The sequence below is a fragment of the Neophocaena asiaeorientalis genome, unplaced genomic scaffold (genome assembly GCF_003031525.2).
Source record: "Neophocaena asiaeorientalis asiaeorientalis breed wild unplaced genomic scaffold, Neophocaena_asiaeorientalis_V1.1 scaffold606, whole genome shotgun sequence".
NCBI classification, from domain to species: Eukaryota; Metazoa; Chordata; class Mammalia; order Artiodactyla; family Phocoenidae; genus Neophocaena; species Neophocaena asiaeorientalis.
The window spans coordinates 10,468,245-10,489,772 of NW_020173687.1; positions in this window are offsets into that span (position 1 = coordinate 10,468,245).

Here is a 21,528-nt window from a genome sequence, read left to right on the forward strand (position 1 = left end):
TAATTGGAACAACCCATAAAAAAAGAAATGCAAATGTCTATTAACCATAAAAAAGATGTTCAATCTCGCTCATAATAAGAAAAATGCAAATTAAAACTACACTGGCACACCTGAAACTAACACAACATTGTAAATCAACTGTACCCCAATATAAAATTAAAATTAAAAAACTACTCTGGTAAACCACCTTTCCTCTATCAGATTGGCTAAAATCCAAAGGTTTATACACAAGGTTTGGGGGAAAGAAAGCAGCCCTCCTGCACATTGTAGGTGGTGATGCAAAATGCTATACCCCCCGTCAAGGGCATTGACAATATCTGCAAAACTGCATATGCATTTACTCTTTGATCCAGCAATTCTACTTCTAGGAATCGATCCCAAAGATACACTGGCAAAAATACAAAAGGATATATGTACTGCAGCACTATTTGTTTCCGCAAAAGACTAGAAACAATCCAGCGTCATCAAAAGGAGACCAATAAATAGAATATGGTACTTCCACACAATGGGATTGTCTACACTATAAAAAGGAATGAGGAATAACTCTACATGCTGCTATGGAGTGAGCTCTAGATCATCCGGTTAAGTGAAAGACGCAAGGAAAAGAACATGTATAGAACCTATGGATCTAAGCAGGGGATACAAAGATATATGTATTTGGTTATGTATTTGTATAGTTGATTACATATATATGTATATACACATATATATGTATGATTATATTTCTTAAAGATGGAAGGATATGCCATAAATATAGTTTAAAGATTATAAGGGAAAGATGGAATAGGGTGGAGGTGGCAGGAATAAATGCTAGACGCAGTTTTTGGAACTGTATGAGTTTCCTACGGCTGCTGTAGCAAATTACCATGAGTGGCTTAAAACAACACAAACTTATTCTCTTACAGGTCTGGGGTGGGGGGCACTGGGCTAAAATCAAGGTGCTGGCAGGGCTGTGCTCTTTTGGGAGGCTCTGGGGGAGACCCGGTCCCAGACTCTGCCAGCTTCTGGAGGCTGCCTGCATCCCTGGGCTTGCAGCTCCTGTGTCTCCATCTCCAAAGCCAGCAGTGCAGCGTCTGCTCTGCTCTTTGACCTCCACTTCCATTACCAGATTTTCTCTCTGACTCCCCCACTCCTGTGTCCCTCTATAAGGACCCTTATAATTCCATTGGGCCCACCTGGATTATCAAGGATAATCTTCCCATCTCAAGACCTTTGGGGACTTCCCTGGTGATCCAGTGGGTAAGACCCCACGCTGTCAATGCAGGGGGCTAGGGTTCAATCCCTGGTCAGGGAACTAGATCCCACATGCGTGCCGCAATGAAGATCTCCCGCGTGGCAACAGAGATTCCCGCGTGCCGCAACTAAGACCCCGTGCAGCCAAAATAAATAAATATTAAAAAAAAAAAAAGATCCTTAATCCCATCTGCAAAATCCCGTTGCCATGTAAAGTAACATATTCACAGGTTCCAGTCCAGGGATTAGACTGTGGACATCTGCAGCCAGTGGCAGGGGAAGGGTGGAGATACCATACAAATATTTTACATATTTACAAAGTTGAATTTTTCACAAAGCAATACTTGAAAAATGAAAATAAATTAAAATAAAAGATACTATGTATCCAGCTGATGGCATCACCTCACAGAGAGGAAGTATGCCAAGTGACTTTAAGTGACAGTATTTTGACTTACATTATTCTAAGGGCAAAAGGACTGCAAGTAAATCTTAAACTGTTTTTGGTAATCATATTGTTGATGGTAATGTTGACGTTTTGCTATTCTGAGACTGTTGTGTGTGTGTAATGGGATAAAGAAGGTGAGCAATTATGTTTTTGTTGAAAGAATGAGGGTTTTGGCATGAGGGAAAGAAGACACAATGTAAAATCAATGAAGTTAAGTAAAAACCCTGTAGTTCCTGAATTTGAAGTATGAAATCATGATTTATTGTATACATATATATTTTTTTAAGTAATATTTCCTAACTCTATCTTCTGAAAAGACTTAGGAACAATGACCAACCCAGTAGCAATGAGCACCCTAGTGCCTAGATTGTGGTCTCTAGGTGTCATTTCCCAATAAAAGAAACAGAGCCCCCTGGAGAAATGACTGATCCTAGGTCCGGGGCAGGAAGTATACAACATGAGTCTGGGACATCTTGTCATAACAGAAATTGAAGAAGCTACCAAAGACTACTAGTGGTCACCTACCAGGAAAGGTCTCCGAGGAGAGGTGGCTTTTGAGCTGAAACATGAAAAACAGAAGACGCAGCCATGAAAAGATCTAGAAGGAACACCAAGGGCAAAAGCTCTAAGCCTGTGCAAGATGAAGAAAGAAACCTGGAGTAGCATCCTAGACAACGCAGAGGTGAGAAGACAGGCTGGAGAGGGAGGCAGGAGCCCTAGCAGACACACAGGAAGGAACTGGGATTTCTTTTTCCTCCTAAGTGCAATGAGAAGCCACTGATGAATTTTAAACAGGTGATGCCACTAAGTTTTCAAAAGATCCCTCCAGCTGCACAGAGGAGGATGACTTGTAAGAGGGCAAGAACGGCAGCAGGGGGCTTCCCTGGTGGCGCAGCCGTTAAGAATCTGCCTGCCATTGCAGGGGACGCGGGTTCGAGCCCTAGTCCGGGAAGATACCACATGCCTCGGAGCAGCTAAGCCCGTGCGCCACAACTACTGAGCCTGTGCTCTAGAGCCCACGAGCCACAACTACTGAGCCTGTGTACCACAACTACTGAAGCCCACGTGCCTAGAGCCTGTGCTCTGCAACAAGAGAAGCCACCGCAGTGAAAAGCCCGTGCACCACAATGAAGAGTAGCCCCCGCTCGCCTCAACGTGAGAAAGCCCGCGCGCAGCAACGAAGACCCAACGCAGCCATAAATAAATTAATTAATTAAAATTAAAAAAAGAATGGCAGCCGGGAGCCCAGTTGAAAGGCTGCTACATTCCTCCAGGCAGGACATGATGGTGGCCTGGATCAGAAGAGGGACCATGGAGGGATGAAAACCTGGATTCAGAATTCGTTTTGAAGGGAGTAACAGTATGACTCGCTGATTGATTGGATATGGGATGGGGGGAGACGAGAAATAAAGGAAGACTCCTAGGACTTTAGGCTGATAAGTTAGGTTTAGAAAGAGGTGAGGAAGACGGGGCAAGAGTGATCTGGGTTGGAGGGGAATCAGTGGTACTTTGTGTAAGTGGAGTTGTTGAATAGATAGATACATGAGTCTGGAAATCAAAAGAGAATCAATGCAGTAGATATAAATTTAGGATTCATCCCAATATAGACGGTATTCTAAGACTTGGGACTGAATATGATCACGTAGGTTCTGTATGTAGAAAGGGGAGGGGAGAGAGACAAAAGCTAAGTGGTGATTTACTCCAATATTCAGAAGTCAGGAGGAAGACGCTGGGGAAGAGCCGTCAGGGAGGCAGATGGGAAGCCAGGAGTGCGTGAGGTGTAGCTCAAGAGTGTAGCTCAAGGACAAGGTCAACTGTATCAAATGCTGCTAAGAGTCTGTGATTCTCCTGAGCAGTTGGAGTCGCTCAAAAGACAATGGGCTGGGCTTCCCTGGTGGCGCAGTGGTTGAGAGTCCGCCTGCCGATGCAGGGGACGTGGGTTCGTGCCCCGGTAAGGAATAGGGTAGGAGGGAGGGAGAGGCAAGAGGGAGGAGACACGGGGGTATGTGTATATGTAGAGCTGTTTCACTTTGTTATACAGCAGAAACTAACACACCATTGTAAAGCAATTATACTCCAATAAAAATGTTAAAAAAAAAAAAAAAGACAATGGGCTGGGAAGGAACTGGAGACCCAGGTATGTTCAACTCAAGGGTGTCACTCTCAAGAGAAGTGGGAAACTGGGAGGGCTGTAGGCAGAGGTTTTCCTACGACACTGAAGGAGCGGTGGGGAGAGAATGCTGGAGGTGGAGAGGAGATCAATGCAGGAATAAAATCCGCAAGGAAAGGGGGTGGGTTCCAGGGTGCAAGTGAAGTTGGGTGAGGAGGGAGAGGGAGAAAAGGTGGGGTGTACGGCTACCGATGCAGACGCGCTGAGGGCAAGGAGAGAGTTCTCTTCTGCTTGCTTCTGCTCTCAGGAAAGTAAGAAGCCACATCACCAGCTGAGCGTAAAGAGCGAGAGAAACTGAGGATGGAGTAGAAAATGCAAAACAGTAATCCTCGGTAGAAAGAGGATGAACAGAGAGACTGAGGAAGGGGGGTGGGATCGTCGGCATTTCTGAGGGTCCACTGAGGGCTTTTGTACACGAAGATTTAAAAAGAGACCCTTGGCACAGCTGTCTTTTTCTGTCCAGGTAGTGTCCAGCGTGGGCGCAGCTGGGGACAGCTGGATTTAATCAGGGTCAGGGTTTTGCTGGAAGGACTCAACAGAGGGAGAGGGACCGGAGAGCTGAAGCTGTGTGCACAGACCAGCTGTAACCGTGGAACTGGAATTTAAGAGGGGCCTGCTCTTCCCAGGGTTGTTACATCAGAAACTGGGCTTGATTCTCACTGGCTTATTTCAAAGACTCACAGAGCAGACGGACTTGATTTCACTTCTCCTTGGCCATGACTGACTATCAGTCTTGGCCTTTGCACTGAGTTGAATCTGCCCCCCAAAAAGGTTATGTTCAAGAGCTAATTCCTGTTGCTTGAGAATGTGCCCTTAGCCGGAAACAGGCTCACGGCAGATGTAACCAAGTTAAGGTGAGGTCACCCTAGATTAGAGTGGGTCCTAAATCTAGTGTTTTTGTAAGAGAAAAGAGAGAGAGTTTTGGACCCAGAGACACAAGAGGGAAGGAGACCACATGAGGACGGAGGCAGAGAGTGGAGTGATGCTGCCACAAGCCAAGGAGCGCCAGAAGCCTCTGGGAGCTGGAAAATGAAGGGAAAATTCTCCCCTGGAGGCTCTGGAGTATGGCACCGCTGATACATTAATTTCAGATTTCTGGCCTCCAGAACTATGAGAGAATATATTTCTGGTATTTTACACCACCTGCTTTGTGGTACTTTGTTACTGCAGCCACAAGAAACTAACCCAGACTTTTAATAAGATTACTTACTCCTCAATAAATTTCACAAAGCTTAGGAATTCAAAGGATTTTTCCCCGCCTAGGAAAAAATATATATATATTTTCTAGTCCTATCTCTGGATACGTTACCTAATGCTTAATATGCTCTGGTTATCGTATTTAATTACCTAATGTGTTAAATTTCAAAATTGTTAAATATGAAGATAAATTAGGCACCATGAAGCATTCCATCACATCACCTTTTTAAAGGTGAGATTTGAAATTGCCTTATGTGGTTACATGAATATTGTCTCCTTCTCCCCAAACCCTCTCTAGAATATGGGCTTCAATGTGTGGGTAGGACCAGAACCAGGACACACCAGAAACAGGTCTGTCTGGTCCAATTTTATATTCCCAATGTCTGGCACATAGTACATGGTCTTCTACATATACTGAGAGAGGGAGAAATAATAACAACAATGACAATAATTTATCCTCCAGAGTAATATCCAGGGAAAATATTTCCCATAACCTGCAAAACTTTTAGCCTACACCCTAAATCAATAGTTCTTAACCTAACCAGGCACAATTTTGCTCTCCAGGGATATTTGTTACCACGTTTTATTGGAGTCATTTCTCTTTGTCATGACTTTCAGGGCAGGTGCTCCTTGCACCTAGCAGGGTAGAGACCAGGGATGCTGGAGACACCGGACAAGATACAGGACCATCCCCCGCAGCTAAGAATGCTCCTGCCCCAAGTGTCAATACAGGCGGACCTCAGAGAGATTTTGACCCTGTAAGGCCAACTGGCCCGAGGCAGGGGAACACAATCAGATTCACAGGTTGCATCAGACCGAAACTCTCCGGACCACCCAGTTCCAGGAACTGACCTGGGGACTTTGAAGCCAGCCCAGCCTTCCCGCCTTTCGGGAGGCGGGACTAACGGTCCCCCAGGATACCCGAAAAGACCACCAAATAAGGAATACCCTGTGCCCTCCCAGATTCACCACACCCCTTTCCCTTCCTCCCCTATAAAATCTTGCCCAACCCTCGCCCGGGTGCGACTTCTCTGGCCCCTTTCTCTCGGACCAGTGAACCTCGCCCGGGAGCGCTCCCTAATAAAGCTCACTTGAAGCTTTCCTCTGTTTTGTGGTGCTGTTTGTTAAGATCCGAACTTACAGACCCCTTGTTCTTTTTCTATTTTTAATTTTTATTTATTTATTGTTAACATCTTTATTGGAGTATAATTGCTTTACATTGTTGTGTTAGTTGCTGCTGTATAACAAAGTGAATCAGCTATATGCACACATATATCCCCATATCCCCTCCCTCTTGCGTCTCCCTCCCTCCCACCATCCCTATCCCACCCCTCTTGATGGACACAAAGCACCGAGCTGATCTCCCTGTGCCATGCGGCTGCTTCCCACTAGCTATCTATTTTACATTTGGTAGTGTAGATATGTCCATGCCACTCTCTCACTTCGTCCCAGATTACCCTTCCCACTCCCCGTGTCCTCAAGTCAATCCTCTACATCTGTGTCTTTATTCCTGTCCTGCCCCTAGGTTCTTCAGAACCATTTTTTTTTTTTAGATTCCATATATATGTGTTAGCCTACGGTATTTGTTTTTCTCTTTCTGACTTACTTCACTCTGTATGACAGGCTCTATTGACCCCTTGTTCTTCATGGCATCTAGAATGGTAAATCCTTTCCAGAAGGTTTTCAATTGACTTTGTCCAGATCCATCAGAGGAATCACTTATCTGTGGCAGCTACAGCCTTATGAAGTATATTTCTTGAAGAATTAGACATCAAAGTCAAAATTACTCCTTGATCCATCAGCTGCGGAATGGATGTTGTGTTAGCAGGCATGAAAACAACATACATCTCATCGTCCATCTCCAGCAGAGCTCTGGGGCGACCAGGTGCCTTGTCAATGAGCAGCAATATTCTGAAAGGAATCTTTTTTTCTTGAGCAGTGGGTCTCAACAGTGGGCTGAAAATACTCACTCAATCATGCTGTAAACAGATGTGCTGTCATCCAGGCCTCGTTGTTCCATTTCTAGAGCACAGACAGAGTAGATTTAGCATAATTCTTAAAAGCCCCGGGATTTTCAGAAGGGTAAATGAGCACCCACCGGCTTCATCTTACGGTCACCAGCTGCATTAGTCCCTAACAAGAGGGTCAGCCTGTCCTCTGAAGATTTGGAACCAGGCACTGACTTCTCCTCTCTAGCTATGAAATTCCTAGATGGCATCTTCTTCCAGTAGAAGGCTGTTTTCTTTATATTGAAAATCTGTTGTTTAGTGTAGCCGCCTTCATGAATTATCTTAGCTGGATCTTCTGGATAACTTGCTGCAGCTTCTACATCAGCACTTGCTGCTTCGCCTTGTACTTTTCTGTTATGGAAACGGCTTCTTTCCCTAAACCTCATGAACCAACCTCTGCTGGCTTCAAAATTTTCTTCTACAGTCCTCATCTCTCTCAGCCTTCACAGAATGTAAGAGAGTTAGGGCCTTGGCTGTGGATTCGATTTTGGTTTAAGGGAATATTGTGGCTCGTTTCATCTTCCACCCGGACCACTAAAACTTTCTCCATATCAGCAGTAAGTCTGTTTCATTGTATTATCATGTGTTCACTGAAGTCGCACTTTTAATTTCCTTCGAGAACTTTTCCTTTGAATTCACAACTTGGCCAACTGTTAGTCACAAGAGGCCTAGCTTTTGGCCTATCTCAGCTTTTGACAGGCCTTCCTCACTAAGCTTCATCATATCTAGTTTGTTTGTTTGTTTTTGTGTTTTTTTTGCTGTACGCGGGCCTCTCACTGTCGTGGCCTCTCCCGTTGCTGAGCACAGGCTCCGGACGCGCAGGCTCGGCGGCCATGGCTCACGGGCCCAGCCGCTCTGCGGCATGTGGGATCTTCCCGGACCGGGGCACGAACCCACGTCCCCTGCATCGGCAGGCGGACTCCCAACCACTGCGCCACCAGGGAAGCCCATCATATCTAGTTTTGATTCAAAGTGAGAATCACGCAACTATTCCTTCCACTTGAACAGTTGGATTATTAACTGGCCTGATTTCAATGTTGTTGTGTCTCAGGGAATAGAGAGGCTGGACAGAGGGAGAGATGAGGGGGACGGCCTGTCGGTGGAGCAGTCAGAATGCACGTTCCTCACCTTACGTGGGCAGCGTTTGTGGTGCGCCAAAACAATTAACAGTGGTAACATCGAAGATCACTGATCACAAATCACCATGACAAATACAACAGAAATGAAAAAGTTTGAAAGGTGGCTAGAATAACCAAACTGTGACCCAGAGACCTGAGGTGAAAAGGTGCTACTGGAAAAGTGGAGCCGATACATGTGCTCGGTACAGGGTGACCTCAAACCTTCAATTTGCAAAACACGCAATACCTGTGAAGTACAATAAAGCGAGGAACAATAACGCGAGGTGTCCTGTAGTGCCTGGGCTGGGAAGCCGTGCCTCGAAACGCAAGGTATTCAAACTGGAAGGAACCTTACGTATCACAGTACAACACCCTCATTTTACTAAGAGGTAAACTGAGGGCCAGAAAAGGAAGTAACTCGCCCAAAGATGGAATGAGGGAGTAACAGAGCTGAGACGAATACTCAAATTTCCCTTGCCCAGGCTAGAGTTCGGGCCGCTGAGCCATGAGACCCCATCGCTGGAAACGAGGATGGATTCAGTAAGCTGACAGAGGGAGAAAAAGAGGGCCTCCTTCCCCACCCTCAGCAACAGACACGATTATCATTATCAAAGCCGGAGACTGACAGCAGGCAGCGGTGGCTGACTGAGAACCGCCTCTAACCCCGGCGCTTGGTACAATGCCTGTACCCAGCACTGAATGCCAAATCACAGCAATTAGCCGTGTAGTGCCCACCAGCCAACTTCACGCTGGGCTAGTGGTCCAGATTGCTGAAGAGCCACGCCCTCTGCATCTCAATGCCTTGGCAACCACAGCAATGTTCTCTGCTCTCCTTGGAGCAGGAATTATAGGGCTCCGGCTGTGGGGTGTCTCCGAGCTGCTACAGCCTGGCATGTGAGTCCCGGAACAAAGGAAGAGGGAGGGCAGTCTTCCCTACACTCTTCCTGCTGCTTGGCACACCACACCCTGCCACCTTCCCTCACCCTCGGAGAGGTGCTCCCTTTGGCTGGAGGGAGGGAGGGAGGAGGGAAATAAACTGATCACTGCCTGAAGCATTTATTAAAAGCTGGAGTCAAGATCTTGTCTACAGGTCCCCAGCAAAAACTGGGTATCCTGCATACTGATGGGTAACAGAACTACTACCCACACCTGGGAGTTTAAGAATTTTGTGGATTTTTCCATCAGAAACCAATTGAAGTGAATCAGTTGTGCTAAAAATATCTGTCATTCCCAGGTCCTCACGGTGACCAGTAACCCATTTTGCATCTAGACTTGGAATTCCCAAGTCAACGCAGGCAACATGCTGGTGGCTGAAACGAAAGCAACAAATTTGTCCAAGACTCTGCCATTTGCAAAGCGTTTCCACATCTTGAACCTCACTGAAACTTCACAACCACCCACACAGGGATGCAGAGCAGGGATTTTTAGCTGCATTTAACAGATGAGGCAGAGGGCACAGTGATTTGTCCAAAATCACATACCTGGTCAGTGGGAGAGCTGAAGTTCAAATTCAGGTCTTGTAATTCTCCACACTCATACTGGTGGAAATGTTGCTGTCCACTGGGTCAACCCTTGCCTACTGTGATGGCCCCCAAACTCTTTAATAAAAGCCTAGGGCTCCAAACAAGAGTTTGAAGGCCACTTGCCTCCAGATCACTTTCTCCACCCTTCTCTGTGCCCTTAGAGGCTGACAGGTACCTGCCTCCATCTTCTGATTGGGCGTGGCCAATGGGGAGCCTTAGCAAGACCAGAGGGAGTGAGGAGAGGACGAGTTCATCAGGCTGCCTGGTCCCTCAACTGCAGGTCACTGGTTCTCTCCAGACAGCTCTCTGTCTCCATTCTCCCTCGGATTCCGGTAATGCTTCCTCCCTCATCCCAGATGATCAAAATCTACAGTATGTCAAATCAAAAGCTAAGGAGGAAAAGGAAACAGGATAGAGAATGGAGAGGTCTAGGGGTAGGGATGGGGTAACTGTACTTTTAAACAGAGTGACCAGGAAAGACTTCACCATGAAGGTCACTGACCTTTGAGCAAAGACCTAAAAACAAGTAAATGATCAAGCCGTGCAGATAGCTTGGGGAAGAAGAATGTTCCAGATGCCTGGTGTGTTGGAGCCACGGCAAGGGCAGCTGGAGCAGATGAGCAAGGGGTGGCCCAGGGCACTAGTGGATGGACTGGATTTAGGAGAATGCAGGTGGGGCAGGAGCCAAAGAGAAGGGGGCGAGGGTGACAATGGTTCAGCACGGCAAGCTCCTGACTCGCAGAGAAGGAACACAAGGGACAGACGCTATGGACAAAGGATCTGCGGCTCAGCCCTATGCTCTGCAAGGAGTGATACTGAGTGAGCGGAGTGCACTCAGCCCGGGACATGACTTTCCCAGAGCTGCCCCCACTGCTCTTGAACCCTCACCATTTTACTCTGCTGTCCTTCGTTTACCATTATCTATCATTCCATATGTATTTGTTTATTATTTACTGCCTCTCCCTCACACTAATATTTAAAATGCATGGAGACAGAGATCTTACCTGTCATGGCCACAGCCATATCCCCAAGAGCCAGTAGAAGGCTTGGATCATAGCAGGTGCTCAATAAATGTTTCTTTCAAGGTGAGTAAATGAGTGGACCAAGAATGCACAAACTACTACTACTGCTGACAGCTAATGTTTTTTTCTTTTCCCCTGAAAGATTTTTCATTTCAGTCCCTATGAAATTAAAGGCAAGAGCTACCGCTTTACCCCTAAGAAAGCATAGCTTTTAAGCATTCAGGGTCCATGAGTCAACAAAGCGTTTGGCATACGGTAGATGCTTAATAAATATGCAGTAACTTGACCAGGCATGTAAGCTGAAGTGACGAGAAAGCATTAACCTGGGAGCCCCAGTCTACCCCAAACCCACCCTACAATTTCTAAATGCTACAACAGACTCTCTTGAAATATGTCTTTATGTTTTTGTTGCCTTCTCTGCCCATCCTTCCCATCCAAGACTCTGCCCCAATAAGTCAGAAGGATCCGCACTGTGGGAAAGAGAATTAAAACTGTTTCAGGGGAAATAAAAGGAGAAATTGATAAGGTTCCTTTTTTTTTTCTTACTTCAAAAGGAAGCTCTTGAAAATAAATGGGAGGCCCCAAGGGGAATGAACATTAAGTGTGCTCCATAATAAGGGTCTGGAAAGAGAGCAGAGAAATTGCCGGAGCCCTCCATTCCAGGGGTGGCTGGAGGGGACTCGACTAGACTGGGAGACTGAGGGACCAGACTTGGGAGGACCAAGATTAGGATTTGAGTCAGTCTCAAGAGAGCCATGAAAGCCAAGCCCACCCCTGCAGACCACCAGCCTCCAGTTCAGAGTCAGACAAGGGCCTTCCCCTGGCAGCTGCCCAGAAGCCCCCAGGGATCCCCCAGAAGGGTGATGCCCACCTAAAACCAGGACTCTGTCGAGCACTAACAGGTGGGTCGACCCTCTTGTCAACAGCCCAAGATACTTCTAAGTTCCACCCCCATCCCACCTCCCTGACGTCCAGAGGGCTGCTAGTAGTACAAGGAGGCAAAAGCCCCAGCGCCTGGACCCAGCTGAGACTGGCCAGCCAGTGGCCAAGCGCAGGGCAGTTACATGAGACCTTTACTTTGGTGAGCCTCTGTTTCCTCTTCTGTAACACAGAGAGGGCAATATTTGACCATCACAGGCAAACATCTGGCAGAGCAAGAAAGGTGGGGCTTCGTCCCCCTTGAAGTGCTCTCAGCAGCATTTGTGTGGGAGCAGCTCAGGGGAGGTGATGGGGGGGAAGATGACAGCCAGCCTGGCACAAAGCAGAGGTGGCTCCCCAGGAGCTGGCCTCCAAAGAGCTGTGACAATTAGCCAGGCCGTCTATTCCCGAAGTTCCCTTCTTGAGGAAGAGATGGTGGAATCGAGGCAACATGCGTTCATTCACTCAGCCATCCAGTCATTCATTCTACAAATATTTATTAAGCATTTTCTATGTATCACTGTACACTGTGCAAGCCCCTGGGAATAAAGCTGTGAACAAGAGGGCATAGACAAGGACTTCAAGATTTTTAAAGATAAGTTTTGAACTATACTTACTGTTGTCAAAAGTGCCCCAAGGAAAAAAATACAGAGATCACTTTTGTCAAGAACTGTGAAGGTTCTGAGATTGGCCCTACTTGCAAGCCAGAGGATCAACATTTTCTCATATGAGTTCCCCAAGCCCCAGTTCCCACTGGGTAGTGCAAAGACATACAGTGAGTTGCGTTACAGGAGAGGAACCCTGAGCTTAGGAAACCCAAATCTTTCATCCATGTGTGTCTGTGTGTGTTTAAAACATGCAACATATGGACTTCCCTGGTGGCGCAGTGGTTAGGAATCCTCCTGCCGATGCAGGGAACACGGGGTCGAGCCCTGGTCCGCGAAGATCCCACATGCCTCGGAGCAACTAAGCCCGTGCGCCACAACTACTGAGCCTGCGTGCCACAACTACTGAAGCCCACGCGCCATAACTACTGAAGCCTGCGCGCCTAGAGCCCGTGCTCCGCAAAGAGAAGCCACCGCAATGAGAAGCCCACGCACCGCAAAGAAGAGTAGCCCCCGCTCACCACAACTAGAGAAAAGCCTGCACGCAACAATGAAGACCCAAATGCAGCCAAAAATAAATTAAAAACGCGTAACATAAAATTTACCATCTTAACCATTTCCAAGTGTACATTCAGTAGTGTTAATATTCTCATTGCTATGCAACCCATACCCAGAACTTCTCCATCTCCCAAAACTCTATACCCTTTAAACATCTCCCCACTCACTCGCCACCCAACCCCCCTGGCAACAACCATTCTTCTTTCTGTCTCTATGGATTTGACCACTCCAGGTACCTCATATAAGTGGAATCACATAGTATTTGGGTTTTTGTGTGTGTGGCTGGCATATTTCACTTGGCATAATGCCCCCAAGCTTCATCTATGGCATAGCCCTTGTCAGAATTTCCTTTCTTTAAAAAGGAATTTAAAAGTTGGAATAAGATTTGGAAACCTAAATCTTTTCTAATGGACAGTAAACATGCTTGTCCTTTGCTCCGGAAAGAAACACTATCTCTATCTTCCAAAACTTTTCCCAACACAAACATCCTCTAAAATGTGGTCTAAAGGAAAACAGTTTGTGACTCTGCTTACAAGACATGCAGAAACACAAGACACCCAGGAGGATTATCTCCAAACAACTAGCAATCCAAAAAAGACTCACCCCTCAACCTACTCATCAGAGCTAGCTGTGGACGAGCTACTAAGCAGAGTGCCTCAAATAATAATGCACTGGGCCTTCACACAGTTCACAACCGGGTCACACCTCCAGACAGAAGACCCTAGCACAGGGAGGCAGTCTAGCATTGTAAATGAGGATGTGGGATTTTTCACCCAGCAAGTTCACTGCTAGGAATCTACTAAAAATGGGTGCACGTGTCCACAGAAAGACGTGTACGAGAACATTCATAGCAGCTTTATCCACAGAAGTCCCTAACTGGGAACACCCGAATGTCCATCAACAGGGGAACAGAGCAACAAAATGTGGTGCATCCATGCAACAGAACGCTACTCAGGAATGAAAAAGAACGAACGAGTGACATTTGCAGCAACACGCCAAGTTCAAAGCTGAGCACTGAACTTCATGCTAAGCCACAGAAGGCAGACACAGAAGAGTACACTCCGTATGGTCCCACTCACACGGAATTCCACAAGACACAAAGCTAATCTACAGTGGAGGAAATGGGAACAGTGGTGGCCTCTGGGATGGCAGGTCTGGGGGAGGGGGGCCTGACAGGAAAGGGGAGGGAACTACGTGGGGTGATGGAAACGCCGTTCCTTGACAGGTGTGTGAGTTATGCAGGTACACGCGTCTGTCAAGACGGATCAAACCACACGCTTGTGATCTGCAGCATTTCACCCTATGTAAATCACACCATCGTTATTCAAGTAGCTTTTAAAGAACATGGGATCAAACCACACGCTTGTGATCTGCAGCATTTCACCCTATGTAAATCACACCATCGTTATTCAAGTAGCTTTTAAAGAACATGGGCTTTGGAGTCAGGCAGACCAAGCCCTTGACTTTTCAACCACGTGAACCAGTGGCTTCTCCTTTGTGGGGAGGCCAGTTTGAGAAGAATCCTGGTGAATCCCGGCTTCTCCTTGTCTCTGCACCCCCCAGCACCTTGCACAGGGCGTGGCACAGACCTGGAGCTGAGCGAATAGTGTCAAATGAACCAATAAAAGTGAGGCTAGATATATGCCCTTGAAGCATTTTTAGGAGTGGACTTTGTTTCCACAAATAAAATCTTAACCTAAAGCAAATAAAAGTGATTCCGCTTTAAAGATGTTTAAATCTTCATCACTTCCGGAAAACGGTCTCCTTTGTTTAAGGATCAGTTGAAGTCCCTGAAATCCACCTGCATAGGTTTATTCCTTCGTTCTAAATATAGTTATGGAGCACCCCTGGTGTGCCAGGTGCTTGAGAGAGAGTGGTAAATAAAACAGACAACAGACCTGGTCCCTGCCCCCAGGGAGCTTGCATTCTGGTGGGAGAGACAATAAAAATGTAAATGAAACTCTGATAGGAGATCAACTGGGATAGGACCAGAGCTCTTGAGGACAAGAAAATAGAGGCTGTGAAAGAATGTGATGTGGGAGAGGGGTTGCTCCAGAGGAAGACCTCAGAGGCAGTCTCTCTGAGGAAGAAACTTCTGAGCTCAAACCAAAGGAATAGGAGGAGTGCCCCATGAAGGGCTGGCGGTAGAGCTTTCCAGACGGTTGGTGCACAGGGAAGGGACCTCCTGAGGTTTGGCCTGAGATTCTGAAGAGGCCGGCTCCTGTAACGTAAAAGAGCTGGAGCCTGTCAGTCTTGCTCTGCCACTCAACTTGCTGTGCAATCTCCACAAATCTCTTGCCCTCTCTGGGCTTTGTTTCATTATCAGAACACTGAGAGAAGGTCTGAAAACAGTCTCTCGGAGCCATTGCAACTATGACAATCCAGGAGTATCTGACTGGACACTTGCAAAGCCCATGCTGTGCTCTCCCAAGCTTTTGAGTCCGAAAGGATAAAGGACCGAGGGACGGAGTCCACCAAGGCAGTGTCCTCTGGGGCAAAGGGGATAAGCACTGAGGCTCTAAGGCTCTGACAGCTTTGCTGCTGCAAAATGAAGACGTTCTCCTGTCTCCCATCCCTGTCTACAGGAACAAAACAAGGTGGCAAAAACCCAGACAGAGTACTCCGCTTAGCTGTCGGCCGCCCTCCGACTGGCTACAACCTTGGAAATAAATGGTCCCATCAGCTCCAAGGAGGGTGAGCTCAGGATTTCAGATGAAAATGAAATAAGAGGGAACGCAGCCCAGAAGCAATGCAAAGTAACGACAAGGGCACTAAAATCCTCCACTGCAGAAAGATGGATGCAGAGAGCGGTGCAACGTGGCACTGACCTCGGATGTGGGGACACTGGAGGAATGAGCTCACGCCCCAGGGCCGGCTGGTGGGGCCTGCGTTTCTGGGATCCAGGGGCTGTCTGAGGGGACCTGGGCCGGGCTGACAGGGCCCCTGCCCCACCCCCACCCCATCCTCCTCTCGGTAAAGCCTTATCCTCCTGCATTTCTCCAGATCAAAGAGCCTCCAGGAACTGACCTGCAGGGCTGGCTAACTCCAACCCTGTGCCAGGGAAAGGAGCCTCAAAGCTGACAGCCTCCAGCAGGAGGCCTGCAGGTTCCAATCCCAGGAAATGAGGCAACATAGAGAAGACAGTGATTTTTAAAAACCATCATCTACCGGCGTCTCCAGTCCTACTAAGCTCGAGGTTCCAGGGTCATCTGTGGACACTGTTTTCTGGCCGTGTCATCCTGAGCAAGTTACTTACCCGTCCCCTTGCCTCTAAAGTGGGGGAAACAATAGTACTGACCACGCAGGGTTATTATGAGAATTCAATGTAAAAATCTGAGTACAGTTTCTGGCACATAGTAAGTGCCCTCAATAAGTTAGTTTACTTTAATTTTTACATTCTTTTGTAGTCATGTTAAATATGTCTCTATACGTACAGGTAAAGCAACATAGTACCAGCCAAGTTTAACACCCATCTAAGCTCACTGATACTAAGAATCTACAGCCTGGATTCATAGCAAACAATCTCCTGACTCTCCCCTCCCCCATCAACCGAACACTCTTTAGCAATGACACCCAGCCTCCCTTTGAGCCTTGCTAAGCCTCTGCCAGTGCACAGAGCTCTGATGAACTGTCCCTCCTCTTAGAGGAAAAGACGTTTGAAAGCAAGGGTTAAAATCTCAAATGCCTACAGGGGCCAGGAAAGTAAAACAGATGAGTAAAGGGAGCCCTGTGTTAGACATCAAGGAGTAGTGAGGACTGTGGCAAACTAGAGAACCCATGTCCCATCTGAAGGAAAAAGCTGCTACCAGCTCTAGCCAATTTTTGCCAGGGAGGAAGATAGGTCCAGGATTGACACATCTTTTAGTTTTCCAGGGAAGCCAGCAATCCAGATTTTTATGTGAGATCTCCTGATGTTCAAATACTGGCACATAATTCATTATTTTTAAAATATGGAAGTCCTAGCAAGATTCATCTGTTTGTACCCACTGACTTGAGGGGCAGAGCCCTCCCAACTGTTACTGTCTGTTGGGCAATTGCCCTCTCCCTGCAAGAATCAGAATCCTGGCTGGGCTGAAGTCACAAGGAACTCGAGACAGATCTTAATTAAGCTCCAGGCAGAGCTCCTATTAGTTGATAAAGGCTTTGGAAAAGAGTGAAGGGAAGAGTCCCCTGAGGGCTGGAGCTGTGGAGGAAAGCTAAAAGAAGGAGGTGGGCTTTGAAATGGGTTTTGGGGCCTGTGGGACCAGGAAAAACTGAAGAACAAAGCACAGTCCAGAGGAGGGATGGAGGGAGATGGGGAATGAGGAGGAACTGAAAGCTCTAACTCAGAGCTTTGCCTGTTCGAGTGCGGATGCAAAATGTCACACAGCATCACCCTCCAGAGGGTTCTACTAGGAAGGTGACTGTACACTGCTCTGGGATGGTGGCACCTGGAGATAGCACCAAGGATGCAGGCTCCTCCCAGGAGAAAAGACGGTGCCCAGTTCCCTGGATGTGGCCTTAGCTGGAAGTCCTCTACCCCATGCAGACCTCGCTCAACACATGATCTGCTTACGTGCATCCTCCTTCACTACAACTAAGCTCTTCTAAAGCTGGAAAGGTGACTTCTATGTGCTGGGCGTATAGAAGGTCCGCAATGAATGAGTGTCACATGATCCACTGAATGAAACCAAAGAACAAGAAGCAACACATCAAAGAACAGGGTGCATGCCCACACTTCCAGAACTGAACATTTCCCTCAGGGAAAATGAGCAAAGGCATCAGTGCTCACTGCACGCAGCAGCCATGAAGACCTGGTGTTTGTACAGAGAAATACCCCGCGTGGGGTGTCAGGAAAAGGACAGTGTCATCCCATAAAGACCAGAGTCAGTGAGGCTTACAACATCCCAAAGCCCCCAGGAGATAGACACGATGCACAACCTATCAAAGCTCCAGTGGGTGTCTCGGATCATTCTAGAATTAATGTATTATAAAAAATCAAAATAAACTAACTTATTATTTTAAGCCCTTCCCTGGATAGATGGTGCAGCTGAGAGGCTCAGGGCACCTAGGGGACTTGCGTCCAGTCACACAGCGAGTCTAGGGGCACAGGCTAGACCAGAGCTCAGCTCTCCTGACTCCCGTTCCAGGACACTCTAGACTAGGAGCAGAGCTGGGACTAGGGGGAGGCAGGGGAGGCACACTCGCCCGAGGAGCAAAATGTAAGGAGGCTAAAAAGCTCTGCAATCAAGGTAAGTAGCATTTTGATGCAATATTTATTTTTTTGGATGCAATATTTTTTAAAAAACAAAACCAGTGCAAAACAAATCCATGATAAGCAACACAGCAACTTTTAAAACAAAGACTTAAAGTTGTACCCTCGTGTGCCTCAACCTCCTCCACTGCACCCTGATCCCAGCCTAGACTAGGAGCCCCGAAGTGACAACTGACTAAGACGCGGAGGAAATGGTTGTGTGGAAACCTATAGGAAGATCACGCCAGGATCTTAGCTCCCCGACAAGGGACTGAACCTGGGCCCTCGGCAGTGAGAGCGCGGAGTCCTAACCATTGGACTGCCAGGGAACTCCCTCAACCTCTGCACTTTAGAATCACTCAGGAAACTTCAAAGATTCCCTTCCAGGGAATTCCCAGGACGTGGCTTGCTTGGGGTGTCTGAGGCACAGAAAAGCGGCAGAGTGCTGGGAGAGGTGGCAGGTGAATGCCACCCCGACCCCCATCCCCACCCCAACTTGCAGGGCAGCATTTTTCCTGCAACAAGCTGTGTGCCAGGGGCACCCAGCTCGACCCCCTGCCAGGAGAGCTCAGGGAGAAAATTCCACCCGCCACCCCCCTTCCTAGACACCCGCCTCCTAATCTAACCAATTGTCTCGTAAATCTTAGCCTTTTCACCTCCAGAGGCAGGATGGATTAAAAAGTTTGGACAGCTCTGGGTAACCCTTTCTGCCACGGAGAAACAACCCAGAACTTTATGACTTACTGACAGTGGGTTATGAATGGGAAGGAAAGCATACCCTTAAACCGCAGACTGTAACTCCCTTTTAAGGTATTTCCTTGGGGCCAGAGACGCCACATCTTCCTCCTGACCCCGGTTCTAATAGCACCTTGTTTTTTAGTGACAAGCTTGGGCTTTTAGGTCAGCCAGGCCTGGATTCAGATCCAGTTTTGCCATTTACTGGGTGGCCCTAGACAAGTTATTGAGACGAGACAATAGCAACTCATGCTTCCAGGGGTCCGGGGGTAACTTAAAGGACATGATGGGGGCTGAGGGGCAAACCATGGGCAAAGGGGGCAGGGCACAACCCAACACCAGCACACTGCTCTCATGGGGGATGTCAGCCAGACCTCCCAGTGTTTCAAAAGAAAAACAAATTATGTGAAATCTCCTGATTTTTACAGGCTGGCCAACTAATTCAAAATTAAAAAAAAAAAAAAGTCAACCCAGAAGGGCCAAATAAAGCAGGTCTGCGAGCCAGAGCCCACCGACTGGCCCAGTTTGTGCCTCTGACATCCACAAATCACCCAGCAACCTCCCTGGCACCTAGTAGGTGCTCAGCAAACACAGGTCATTTCCATCTTTTCAGGAAACTCTCCAGGCATCATCAACGTCCATTTCCACACAACAGCTTGGGAAGGAATGCTTCTCAGGAGGAAAATGAAGATACAAAAAGAAGAGCTGAAAATCTGGAAGGCTCCAAAGGGAGGGAGGAACTGCCAAGGGAATTCCTTAAAAGGATTTACAAGAATTTTATTGGCCATAGTTTAGCACAAGTCAGGGATAAGATCAGGCAGTAATTTAACTCCTGGGCCCAGCAAGCGAGTCTGTGCCTGTGGGGTGGATGGGGGGTGGGAGGGAGGAATTGTTCTTACCATGGTCTCCACCAGTGTCTCGGGTCCTCTGTCCACAGGTCACCCCAACATCTGCCTCCGACTCACAGCGTTCTGATGGGGACAGCGCCTCCACGGAGGGGCGCATAAGGCCCAGCTGATCCTACACAACAGATGAACTTTGAAGTCAGACCCAGCTGGGTTGAGTTTCAAGTCTTCAACATCAGAGGTTCTCAAAGCGTGATCCCCAGACCAGCAGCGACCCCATCAGCAGCAGCAGCAGCAGCAGGGAACTTGTTTGAAAGGCCCCATCCCAAACCCACTGAAACAAAACCACTTGTTAAAACCGCCTGGGTTGTAACAAGCCCTCCAGTGGATTCTCATGCACACTAAGTTTGAGAACTCCCACTCTCCATCTTTATCCTGCGGTCCTCAGCAAGGCCTATGTCTCACTGAGAGGATCAACTCTATCCTACGGGACTGTCCTAAGCATCCCTCCAACAACTATTTCAGAAGCCTGGTCTGTCTGTGCCAGACAGCGTGGAAGATGCTAGGAGGAGAGCACATAATCCTGGCCCTGATGGAGCTTGATGTCTAGTGGGGAGACAGATAATAAGCCAGGAAAAAAGATATAAACGCCGATTTTCAGAAGGGAGAGGAAGGCAGGGGCCTGATCCACCACATAGAGCTGTGTTTCTCAAAGTGCACTCCAGGGACCACCTGAGCACCAAAGCCCACACAGCCAGGCAGACCTCCTTTCCTACACGCCCCCCAATACTCCTCTCTAGTGTCCCTGCTGCTCCTCAAACACACCTCTCTCTCCTGGGCTTCGGGGCCATTGTCTTTGCGGTTCCACCTACCTGGAAAGCTCTCTTCCCAGATCTTCCAAAGATGGGCTGCTTCTCCTTGTTCAGGGCTCAGTGTAAATGTCGCCTCCCCCTAGGTCTAGCTAAAGCGGTCTCTCCCCTCACTCTGTAGCCCCACCACCTGCTCGGGCTTCCTCCCTGCCCTTCTCACAGCCTCCCATCTTGCGCCTCAGCGGCTTTGCTGGTTCAGCCTGTCTCCCAACAGAAAGTGAGTTCTTGGGGGCGGCTCCTTGTGGCGGTGGCCTCTGCGGCACGGGTGAGCCGTGACACCCTAACCCTATTCCTCTTCGCGCACTCCCAGAAAGAGCAGCGCTCTCAGCTCCGGAGCCTGCTCCCCACGCCTGAGGAGGAGGCCACAGGCCGGGCTCAGGGCAGGGTTTCTTCACGGCCTTGCTGGGTGCTCTGATGGTGAGAAAGGGCGGTAGAGACTGGAAGGGAAAGAGGAAAACGGGGTGCGAGGCCAGCGACCCTAAAAGGCCGGCTCTGCGGTGGCGCCCTCTCTCGGGCAGAGCCCTCCAAACCAACCCCCAGCAAAGGCGCGACTCCTACCAGTTCCGAGGCGAGGCGGCGCTCTCAGCCGGCTCGGGACCCCAGGACCCGGTCCGAGTGCCCCGCGTCGGCTGGGGGTGCTGGCAGCTGGGCCACGCGGACTCCGAGCTGTTGGCGCACAGGGACTTGGAGGGAAAGGCACCTGGCGCGGCACGTGCTGTCCCTAAAAAGTTGACGCCGCAAGGCGCGTGCACTCCCTGGCCCGCAGTGGCACGAGGGGCCCAAGGGCAACGGCGCACTCGGACCTCCAGGGAGAAGCACAATACCGGGCGCGTGGTGCGTGCGGCCCCGGGGCAGCGGAGCGTGGAGCCTTTACGTGGCACGTTGGCGCCTGGGGCAGTGACGCGAGGGGTCCAGGGCCAGCGGGGACTCGAACCTCCGGGGGAAGCACCTGACCCCAGGAGGCTGGCGCGCTGCGGGGCGAGTGCCTCCCAAGGGCAGCGGAGCGCGGGGACCACGAGGGCAGGCGGGCGGCGGGGCGCGGGCGGGA